Source organism: Pseudochaenichthys georgianus, chromosome 4 (genome assembly GCF_902827115.2).
Source record: "Pseudochaenichthys georgianus chromosome 4, fPseGeo1.2, whole genome shotgun sequence".
Taxonomy (NCBI): domain Eukaryota; kingdom Metazoa; phylum Chordata; class Actinopteri; order Perciformes; family Channichthyidae; genus Pseudochaenichthys; species Pseudochaenichthys georgianus.
In genome coordinates, this window is record NC_047506.1 from 26,469,386 (window position 1) to 26,481,804 (window position 12,419).

At 41.6% G+C, this 12,419-nt stretch overlaps 1 long non-coding RNA gene across 2 annotated transcripts; it reads left to right on the forward strand.

Moving 5' to 3' along the window:
- The first annotated feature begins 542 nt into the window (after nt 1–542).
- Nucleotides 543–1,796, forward strand: LOC139433771 (uncharacterized). 2 transcript variants are annotated; one of them, XR_011643163.1, is made up of 3 exons: nt 543–630; nt 1,006–1,227; nt 1,364–1,796. It is a non-coding gene; the product is annotated as an uncharacterized lncRNA (long non-coding RNA). The 2 variants fall into 2 exon arrangements; XR_011643164.1 differs by having other exon boundaries at nt 1,006–1,198.
- Nucleotides 1,797–12,419: the final 10,623 nt, after the last annotated feature.

The window sequence follows — 12,419 nt, forward strand, 5'->3', positions numbered from 1 at the left end:
ATAACCGTTTTTGGACTTCCGGTGTCGTAACTCTTCTATTAAATAGCTCTGACGTTGCCATAACCATAGATATATATATATAAACACTAGATGGCTCATGGGAGATTGTCCAGCGTAGCTGACCGGCCGCCATCTTGCTACAGTTAACAGTTACTCTGATTCGCGTTATGGTAGCTGTTGTAAGGTGAGTGATCTGCACAAAAATACTATTAACTCACTGAAATCTTGACTGATTTACAAACGGTTTGGTTTATTATAAACATGAGTAGCATGGCTATGATACAGGATGCTTGGACATGTTGAAATTGCAGCTTTTCTTTGTGTATGTGGTTGTATTTATTAGCTGGCTAATAACAAGAGGCTGTCAGTGAGACCTAGTATTACAAAGTTCACCCAGCAACTTTACACCAGTGGGAGAGGCAGAACTGCTCTTTCTTTTCAACACAACTTAAGTTGCACATGATTTCTTCCAAGTGGTTTGGCTTGTTAAAAACATCTGGCATTATGATACAGGAATTTGCTGGCTTTGTGTTTACAGAAGTACCTGACTATGCCGGACTTTTGTGCAGCCTACGGATGCTCTAATCACCGCAGTCTGGAAACAAGAACCCGTGGGATCACCTTTCACCTGTAAGATATATTATGACTAAAATTAGGATAATCGTTAATTACTTAGTGGATGTATGTACATTACAAGTCCTGCTACACAGGATCATTGGGGCTATGTGAGATAATAGTATTGCAAGATTGTTGTTGACCCAGCCTCTTTAGAATATGTTGTTACCATTTCTTTACACAATTATTTAATGTTTCTATTGGACACCTTTTTTATTACTCTTAGTGTGGTTGTCTTATTCTTAAAGTAGGCTATACATACATGCATACATACCAAAAATATGATAATTTCGGTGTGTATTTTTGTCCTACCCTTAATGTTAAAGGAAAGAAGGGAGGAACATGTTGACAATAATTTATATATCTGGCTACCTTTCTCATGTTTTTAAGGTTTCCCAAAACCAAATAGAGGAGGAGGCAGTGGGAACTCGCCCTAAGAAGGGACGGTTTTGTTTCCTGTGACAGGACACTGCTCTGCAGTGAGCACTTCAGGAGTGAGGAATTTGACCGGACAGGGCAGACTTTCCAGCTTAAAGATGGTGTTGTGCCAACAATATTCAACTTCCCAGCTCATCTTCAAAGGGTATCATCATTGGCCAACAACAATTCAAGGTGTATAAGATTGATATATAAATATGTGATTAATTGTCACACTTTAGTTTTTCTTTCTGCAAGTTTAGGAATAAATAATGTGTTGTGTATTACAGCACATTTTAAACACTCAACATGTCTTTAATGTTTATTTTAGCCGGAAGCAACAAGAAGCACAACCACTTCAAGAAGAGCGGAAGATGAACCTCAGCCTAATGTTGTGAGTATTCTGAATGTGGCCAAGACCAGAGAGATGGTCATTGATTTCAGGAGGGTGGGGACGTCTCCTCTACCCCTGTGCATTCTGGGAGAGGATATGGCTGTTGTGGAGGACTACAAATACCTGGGAGTCCACTTAGACAATGGGCTGAACTGGAGGATCAACACTGACGCTGTGCACAAGAAGGGATATTAGAAGAAGGATATTAATTTCCATATTACTATTATTTGTATATTTTGATATTTATATATTAATGGCGAATCGCTACCACTAGGAGCATATATCGCCACCTACTATGTATTTATTAAATCTTCATGTTCCATGAGACGCAGCACTATGTTCCCCACATGTTTATGTTTGCTCAGTCTAATAAACCCATAACATGGTTGTGAAAGAATACCAAAGCTGAGGCTGGACGATGATTGTCTTATTGGTTTTGTGTTATACTGTATTTTATTGTGTGCAGCTGGTCCTTATTTCTAAGACACATTTAAAACAAATAACCTTGAAGTCCCATCTCTCCCCACCTGCTCCTGCTTCCTACATCCCCTCCACACCACACCAAGTTGTTCTTCTTAATAATAATAATACATTTATTTTGGGGGGCCGCCTTTCATAACACCCAAGGACACATAGGATAGTTTATGTTTAAATTGTTCCCTATATTGCATAGGGGCAATACAGGGAACAATTTAAACAGTGGATTGTATCAGCCGGGGTGAGACAAGACGAACCACAAATGGACTACAGAAGGACACAAAAGGACACATGGTACAGTTTATATTATTCTTGGTCTTTTTTCAATAACATATTTCAAAGGTTCTGGATTTGTTTACAAATCTAGAAACTAAATACAAAACTAGGATGATATGAAGATCTCATGTCAAAAATAATTGTGATAAATTAGACAGAACTGGCCTGTCTGTGAGCATATTTTATGTTGGTTTGGTTCTTCTGATAAAGGTGTGAATATCTAAATAATATACCAACATATGCTATTGTCATTAGTTGTGTCCCTGTTCTTAAAGCTAAGGCATTGCTAAATTAACAACTCTTGGCTTACAGAGTGGTAACATGAGACCGATTTTTATATATAAAATATAAATGTATTTTAATTGTATAATTTATTTTATTAACAATATAATAAAATAAATGGAAATATAAACACCGGCAAATATTTAATATAAATACCTTGTGTGTGTGTATAGCTATTGCTTTATCTGATTAATGTTATTTTCATATGAAAGTCCATGATTATAAGTATGCAGTATCATAACTACATCTTTGATGTTTATAAAAAACCAAACCGTTTGAAAATTGGTAGAAAATTGAGCAAGCTATGGTTATTTAAATAGTAAACCATAATGTTATGAATGAGAGAACTCCCTGTAGCAAGATGGCGGCCAAGTGGCAACGTCGGTCTCCATTGGCCAGCAGCGCGGGTGAGTCATCTAGTGTTTATATATATCTATGGCCATAACAACACCTGCATTTAAATGGGCAACCTCTTTTTGTGACAGATTTTGCATGAAAATATAATTCTTCTGATTGATATTTCCTATTGACAGCTAGTTTCTATGTGAACATTATGAGATGGACAACCAGCTAACAAGCTTTTTATACACATATGTCAGATCAAAGCTAATCCAGTGAGGCTCCTGAAAGGGGCAAGGAACACTATGCTCCCAAATATTAAGCCTTGACCCCCATCTTAAAATTGATATGATCAAAAAATGATCTGCATTGTCGGAGGCCTTTTTTGCTCATCATCATGTCAAATTGTACAGCTTTCCTTAGTGTTGAATGCAGAAAGATGACTATATTAGAGTATTAAGTGAAAATGACTATATTAAAGTTTTAAGTGAATATATTAAGTGAATTACTCAAACTGCATTTGTATAGGAATGATTCTGTCCTATTGGCAGATAACTACTCTTAATAGTGATATCTACAAGAGGTTTCCAATGTACATGTAATTATTTTCAATTGGTTAGTATTACATTTTGTGACAGTGTGGTGACACTCCATTTGAATGAAGACAAATGTGTGTATCTTGAAATTCATTTATTTGACAGAGCTGGAAACTGATTGACTTACATACTTGTTTGTGTTTACCTACACAGTCATCACAGATGAGCCAAACAGAGGAGAGGATGAAGAAAGGGGAACAGGAGAAAGGGACACACAAGAAGGAGATACAACAGACAAGAACGACAATGGAGACAACAATGAACAGGAGCACCAGAACAGACAAGAGTCAATGGGTAACATGACTGATTTAGGGACTGCAGATACAGGGCCAAGGCAAGTGAGACATCACTGCTTTCCCTCCAGCATGTTTGGCCAGCAAAAGAGATCATTTCAACCGCAAACATCAAGTGATGAGGGATTATTATTTCCTCCTTCCATCCCTTTTTTCTGTTTAATCTGATTACTAACAACTTCTAATAATTTGACATCATTTATGATTTAATTGGAAAATGAAGTATTTTTAAATAATAAACCCGTTTATGATTCTGATTCTTTGATTTCTTTTTGACATCTGGGTGTTTAGAGATGTATCATATCTCTTGATGTTGCTCTCAAAGTGCACAAGATTGATGCTTTTAACTTCAACATTTAAAAAAAATCTTCCTGGGGGACCCCAGAGGAGGTGAGTTCCCCCCAAAATAGCACTTTATCTCTGCTTATGTAACTCCGGTGTAGTGTCCCCTTGGCAACAGATCACTCGGACCTGGTGATTACTTTCCTGCATTTCAATTTTACAGCATATAAAAAGGACACGTGAGCTGCATTGCTTAAGAGATCCTCACATGCTATCTCTTTTACAAAATAAGTGTCCAGTCAACAACAAAACATCAGTGATCGTATAGTGGTAGTATATTTTTCACAAGCAGTGTGAAACATTAAACTTATACAAACTGGTGTACAAAACTCACATACCTGCGTTATCTCCTGGAGTGTCTCTACTCTTTCTTCTCCACATCTCTTGTCCACCATCAGAGATTGCAAACATTTCAGAAACAGCTAGAGGTAGGGGACAAACAACTTGTTCGCTAGGCATGTCAAAGACCTCCCTGCTTTGATCAAGACTTTAGGGAGCCTTTCAGCCCCTCTAGCAAAGGGACTGGAAAGCTAGCTTTGAACATGCAGTACCGTCTACATGCTGTCATGTTCCAGACACTGCTCTCAACCACTCAGGGCTTCCAGACACTGCTCTCAACCACTCAGGGCTTCCAGACACTGCTCTCAACCACTCAGGGCCTGCACAAATACCTGCAGAAAGAAACACTTGACTTGGTGCAGGCAGTAGATTACAAAACAGCAGTTGAGAACACACTGAAATATTACCAAAGTAATGAGAAAGCACATGAGGTCTATGACAAGACCAAGGCCCTGTGCAATGATCTTGATATTCCCGAAACTGTGACGCAGAGGAAGAAGCGTAGAAACATCATCTTTGTAGTCAAGGCATCATGTGGAGCAATGTGAAACATTACACATAAATAAACTGGTGTACAAAACTCACATACCTGCATTCCAATGGAAGCATAAAAGGACACGTGAGCTGGTGCTCAGATTAGCTATTAATGATCACGTTGATAAATCATATAAAACAAATAGCCAATCACACAGAAAACATGTTACTGTGACTGTGAGCATTAAACAACAATAACATTACGTTATTGTCCTTATAAAATAAAATAAAAACATACATTTTGTCCACCGAGATAATACAGGCACCTTACCCTCAAGAGATCCTCACGTGCTTTGAGAATCTCCCACAATCCATTGCCGTAACAAAGCAATGCAGGCACACGTTTGTGACACCAGATGGCGCAATTGTGTATGTGCGTGTGGGGAGTCTTGCAGTAGAACATTTGACTGTAGCGCCGCCACTGTGGGCTAAGCCCCGAATGGTTCCAGGTCCAGGCGACGCCCCTGGCTGGGCCCCACTGGCTCTACGAATAGCTGAAGAAAAGTTATATTCTATGGGAGCAGATTGCCGGGCCCCCCTTCCTATTTATACCGGAAGGAGGACCCGAGGGTGGGGCCCACCTAGCGGGTGGGCGTGGACTACAAGTGTTTCAGTGCTGTGCGGGGGCGCAGGGGGATAACCCAATAGCGATAGCCTTACGGCCGTCCACACAGCGGCGTGCGTTGAGGCTTCCAACGCTTCTGCCCATTCACTTTGAATGGGGTGACGTCACTTTTAGCCGAACTGCATTTTGGGAAGCGACGTGGAGTGTTGCTGGCGTAGCTGGCGTCAAAAGTTGAGCAATGTTCAACTTTTGACGCCTCGACGGAGGCGTCAGCCAATGAAATCCCGTTTATGCAAATCTGCCAGTACAGCGCTAGCCAATCAAACCGGGTGTATGCTGGGAGAGACTACGCAGGTCTTTTCCTCATATTCCAAATAATTAGAAATTAATTATAGCGGTAGTGAATCACCCGGTGCTGTATGATCAGTCTCTGTTCATTTACCGGGATACAAACCGGAGGAGCCAGGCATGGAGGGAGGTGGCAGAGACAGTGGATGAAACTGGTAGGTTTTTCGCCAGTTTGGGCAGTTTATATTACATATGATATTCTGAACAAACTGTGCTGTTGTATTAGCTGTAACGTGTCTCTACTGTAGGCTAGTTTTATTATATGTACAGCACTTTGGCTCGACCAAAAATCGTTTATAAATGTGCTATATAAATAAAACTTGATTTGATATATCCAGTGTACTTAATTTTAACATTGAATGGACAGCTTGCAGGCATAGACAGTATATTTAGCCAGCATGGAATGTAGCATAAAATAGCACCATAGACATTAATGTCATAAATGTTCATCATATAAAGTGTGAATGTAAAACCTTTTATGCAAATGACAGTGATAAAGGGATTTGCTTTTCATTAATGTAGGAATAATTTAGTCAATTCTTCAAGTAGTTCAACAAATTAACTTTATTATTTCATTTAATTAGAGGAATTGTGCAGGACAAGGTGGAAGTCTCTGAGGGACAGGTTCCGGAAGGAGAAAGCTAGGGAGAAGGAGGCAAAAAGAAGCGGGGCAGGGTCGTCAGGGGGATATAAGCCCTGGCGTTTCACGGCAGTGATGGGTTTTTTAACCCCATTTCTCATTGACCACGAGACGTCCAGCAATATCCCCCCGCGAACCCTGCCTCCACCTGTACTACTCCTGATCCTAGCCAGGTGCCAGAGGATGAGAGCCAAAGCCAGCTAGATGAAAGCCTTGGTGAGACTCAGCCAGCCAGCAGCCAGCAAGCTGAGGCAGGGCAGGCAGGAGAGGATAATGTTGAGGGCCGGGGAAAAAGGAGAAGAGGAAGGGAGATGTCCGCCTTTGAGAAAGGGATGCTGTCAGCCATCGCTCCTGTTCTCTCCATGCCACTACCTCAACCTCGTCCAGTGGGGGAGGAGGACGAGGACGAGTTGTTTCTCCGGGGCCTCTTGCCTTCATTGCGAAGGATGTCCATGGCAAAGAAAATAAGGCTGAAATTTGCCATTCATAAGGCATTATTTGAAGCAGAGCAGGAGGAAGACTGATTAATCTTTTTTTTTTTGTTATTTACAGCCATACTGATCCACACTACATGTTTTACACTCATCACTGCACTCATCACTGCACACACTTCACTCACAATATTACATATACATTATTATAAATAAAAGTTATTTAAAGTATGTTATGGCTATACTGTGTCTTCACTTGTTCATGTCGTTTGTCAGTTACAACATACGGAAGATACAGAAGCTGCATGTATGTCGATGTATAATGTGCTGTCTTCTGTGTAATTGTTCATGTGAAAACCTGTTGAAATCACGAGTGGTTTATCAGTAAAAACAGGGCTGAAGGAAAAAGGTTGTTAGCAATGCATAATATCAATTTAAGAAACATGTTTATTAGGAATGTTTGTTTTTAAAATGGCTCATATGGAATATTTGCTTTTTAAAGAAATTATGGGTAGCTCTTAAAAGAGCTTTTGGTTTGGAGGCTCTTAAAAGAGCCGTGGTGACCCTACACCAGTGGTTCCCAAACGGTGTGCCGCGGCACACTGGTGTGCCGTGAGGCAAGTCCGGGTGTGCCGTGGGATTTTGTGACAACCATACGTTATTATTGCAATATACAACTACATAAAAATAATTATTTTTTTATTTACTATATCAGTACTTTGTAGGTTTATATGTACGTAATCTGCGCGACAGTGTTGGGAAAGTTCACTTTATACATGAACTAGTTCAGTTCACAGTTCACAAATTTTAAAATGAACTAGTTCAGTTCATAGTTCATAATTCAAAATGTTGAACTAAAGTTCATGGTTTCAAAAATGAACTAATTTATAGTTTATAGTTCTTTTTTCAATACGTTGCTGCGAGCTATTATTTGTCTCCTGTACGATGTTAATGGGATTTGGGTGGTAGTGGATCTGTTTTGGCGCTCTTTTTTATTCGCCACTCGCACATACCGTGAAAGGCTAGTCGTGTGCTTATTCTCAATGTGCCGTTTAAGGTTTGTTGTCGACGTCGTCGATGTACGGACTTGCTTTTTCAAACCGGGCGGACACAGTTTACAGGCAAACGTTAGATTTTTCCGTCCGAGTCAGTACTGACTTTAACGTAAAACTATTTAAAATGATCATACGCCGACGTCGTAGAGCAGGGGTCTTCAACTAAAATTCAACGAGGTCCAGTTAGAGAAAATGTCCCCATGCAAAGGTCCGGAACATCAAAATGTCTAACTTGCTTCATGAATTAGTGTGATATATATTGAAGTAGCCTGTAGCTTTATCAACATCTGTATGTAATCAACAGCTGACTGCCAATCAAATAAAGAAAGTACAATTCAAAAACAACAATATATATTGTCAATTAACATTAAATACTGTGGATATGTGTAATGTTCCTCTCGGGCTGCATTTACAAATAAACTAGAGAAAATAAATAAAATAGCTTTTGAAAATATATGCATCTTAAAAGTGCTTAATTTGAGATAAATACAATAAAGTGTAGCAGCAGCTTGAGTGTCCCTTTTTCTTTGTTAACCGTTTCACATCATGACTTAACAGTTTCAGCCGATTATAGAACAATATCAGTCTTTACACATCATAACAATTGAACAGTTTCAAAGTTTCTCTTTCTGTCCCTCTTATATTGCAGTCCCCCACTCACTTTTGTTAAATTCAGTGTGAGAATTGAGCTTGAGCTTGTCCTGCCAGGAGTTTGTAAATCTGGGCTGACATGGAGTCAAGTTGTACTTTTTACAGTATTACGGCTTCTACAGATGACGTTTTTTTATGGATTTTTTGTCAAAGCACTTAAGCTATTCATTGCTATCGGGATGTTAAGAGCATTCCATGGAATATAACAAAAAGTGTATCTCGAGCCGGTTTCTGAAACTTACCTACCCCACCTTTAAGTTAAAAATCAAGGGTTTTTATTATTATTCACAGCAGGGGTGGGGAACCTTTTTCCTTTCAATTTTTACAACATCCTCCGAGGGTCGTACAAATTATTGAACTCAACCTTTGCTTAAAATATTGAAGTTAAATGCATCAATCTGGTACACTTTGAGAGCAACATTAAGAGATCTATGGATACATCTCTCAACACCCATATGAAACAGAACTGTAAGCATATTTTTCTTTTTGGATATTTTACAAATCACTCCCCTTTTAAACTCTATTCTTGTTATTTTTAACAACTTTTTTGTTACTGTCATATAGTATTTTATACCTGTTTTTCATTTAGTCTCATTAATAACTATAATGATCATATCAAGGTGTGCCTTAACCTCACTGAGCTGAGGATATTTGACCCTCTCAGGAGAGCTCTCTTCCACCTGGCTGTAGAAAAGCTCTTTAAATCCGTTAGCATAGCTAGCTAACCAGATGCTAACAACAACAGATCGCCACTGTGTTTACAACTAAAGACACAGCCACGCAAACACTGCGGCATGTGTACGGCTCCTTGTGGATTATTATCCTTATATGCAATATTTTAAGGGCTGGAGCGGCGTTCCGGTGCTCAGCACTCCTTTCAGACGAGACATATACCACGTGAAGACAGGTTACGCTCGTGTTGTGTTCAATGAACCTGTCCTTGGCCAGGAAAAACAGGAACTCGCTTGTTTAATTATTTTTGCGGTCTAGATTTCTTCTTCTTTTGTGAAGTGAGAAGTTGTCCGTCAGTCGAAAACTCTTCGGTTCTCCACGAATTACACAAGTCACCCAAATCAGCGTTAAAAAAGCGGGAGGCGCCGAAAAATCCCCTATTAATGTATTGATTATAGCTCGGGTCCGTATAGGTCGGCGTCTGGGTCCGGATCCGGACCGCGGTCCGCCTGTTGCCGACCCCTGCCGGAGAGTCTCTGAGCAAGTGCTGCTGCAGCTGCTCTCGGCTTCGTCCATACTAATTCATTCATTCATTCAATGCACGCCGGTTCCGCGGTTCCACATTGTTTGTTGTGAGGAGTCTGATATATTTATTATATTATATTTTAGTGCGACAGCCAGGGGTGACAGGCGCGTACGCGTCACAGGCAGCTTGCTGTTGCCAGATTGGGTGGTTTTCCGCATTAGTTTGAAGCCTGTTTACGGTGTGTTTTAACTGGGTTTTCGGCTGAAAGGCATATGAAATCTGGCACACTTTTGAACGCCGTTATAATACAGTGCTGAGAATGAACGCACTTTTGAACGCCGTTATACAGCGCTGAGAATGAACGCGTTCTCAATTACGTTCATCTAGCGGAAATACAGTACGTTCAGTTCACGTTCGCCCAAAATATGAACGCGTTCATGAACGATCGTTCATTGAACGCGTTCAGGTACATCACTGCTGCGCGACTACATCTCCACCTGCAGTGCTGCATAAACATGGCTGAGTCAGCGATAACTCTCGAGGGGTGGAGGACGTATGCCCATTATTTTGAGTTCGTCCGAAGAATAGACAGGAATGTGACGGTGAGGTGCAAACTGTGTCCAGGCCAGAAGCTGTTATCCACTGCTGTGACACCACGTCAAACCTCAACAAGCACCTGCAAATAACACATGCTAAGGTGGAGCTACCGCACACGCTATGTGTTTGTTTATATCACAAGTCTGTTCTTCTTCTCTGTCTTCCGATTGTTGCCTGTTTTGAATGACGAATACACACTACCGCCGCCTGCTGGTAAGGAGAGTTATTGCCACTCACGCATGCGCAGTTCGTACGTGCTCGGCTTAATTCTTTGCGGTGTCTGGCTCCAGTGCAACACATGGCCAACACGCAGGAGAACACGCCGACGCAACAGAGTGAGCAGAGATAGACTGCGCAAAATATACAGATAGCAGGAGACAGAGAACAGCCATGGTCAGATAGGAAAACATTCAGGATGGAAACTGAACTAAAGAGAACATTTGAAACGTTAGCAGTCTGCGTGATCTGCCTTGCAGGGAGGGGCGGGCCGGCCCTGCGAGTAAAGTAACGAGTTACTTTATGTAGAGAGTAACGAAGTACTGTCATACTTAAGTAATATGTAATATGTAATATATTACTTTTTTTTAGTAACGACTCTGCTGAAATGTTACATTTATAATTTGTAGTTCAGGACCATGGACAATGCAGCTTCCTTGCATTGACAGTTATCTGTGCTGAATTTCCTTTGTCTCATTTTTAATGTTGTGACCTGTCTGGTTTAAATGAGTGTGTTGCTGCTTTGATGAAGCCTAATTTGATAACGTTTCAAATTCATCTCTGAAATATTTCGTTACTAAATATTTCATGAGTAATATAGTTGTCTTTGTTACATTTTATTTGGCATTTGTAAATAATTATGCACATTTACAGATATTTTACATATGAGTGATAACACGTGTTATCAGGGCTATTTTGCACAATAGGTGTGCCTTGAGATTTTGACTTGTCCTTTGGTGTGCCTTGGGCACAAAAAGTTTGGGAACCACTGCCCTACACCACGTCATGCTGCCATGGCACTGCACCCTCGTCATTGAAATAGCTGCAGAAGGTGTCCCGCAGTTGGATGGATCTGCGTGTGGCGTTGTTGGAGCCCATCCTCGGTGCATCACGCAGGGTTGGAGTAGCTGGAGCTTCATCCGTGGACTCTGCGATAGGTGTGCGTGATGTCCTTCCTATCGTCTTCCTGCGGAGGAAGTTGTGCAACACACAGGTGGCCTTCACACACAACTCTGCTACCTCCGGGCTGGTGATGATGACACGCCGGAACATTCTCCACTGGGATGAGAGGATGCCAAACACACATTCAACCACCAACCTGGCCCGGCTGAGGCGGTAGTTGAACATCCTCTTTTCGCGTGTGAGGTGGCGTCCAGGGAACGGACGCAGCAGGTTGTCCATCAGCGGAAAAGCCTCATCTCCAACAAACACATGGGGAAGAAGGCCGAGCCGCTCTGCTCCTGGGATGACGGTGTCAGGTGGTAGCTGCAGACTGCCATCTCTGAGGCTCTCTCCAAATGCAGAATTCCGCAGGCTCCCACCGTCGCTGCTCCTTCCAAAGCCTCCGACATCCACTACCCTGAAGAGGTACTGGGCATCCACGACAGCCAGCAGTACCAAGGAGTGGGTGGACTGATAGTTGAAGTACAGGGACCCAGAATTTGCCGGAGCCTGGATCACCACGTGCTTCCCATCAATGGCACCAACGCAATTCGGAAAGTTCCAGCACTCCTGGAACCCAGCAGCGATGGCTCTCCAGTCCTCGGTCTGTGGTACCGGCATGGTCTCCTCAACCAGGGCGGTCCAGATGGCACCCGCAACCTCCCTGACAATGACAGCCACAGTTGCATGCCCGACCCGATAGCTGAATGCTATGGTCCTGTATGAGTCACCGGTTGCCAGGTACCTGAGAAAAAAATAATATACATGATTAAAAAAAAGTATATGTCCCCACACACACACAGCCCACAGACACACACACAGACCCCCCCCCACACACACACACACACACACACACACACACAGACCACAGA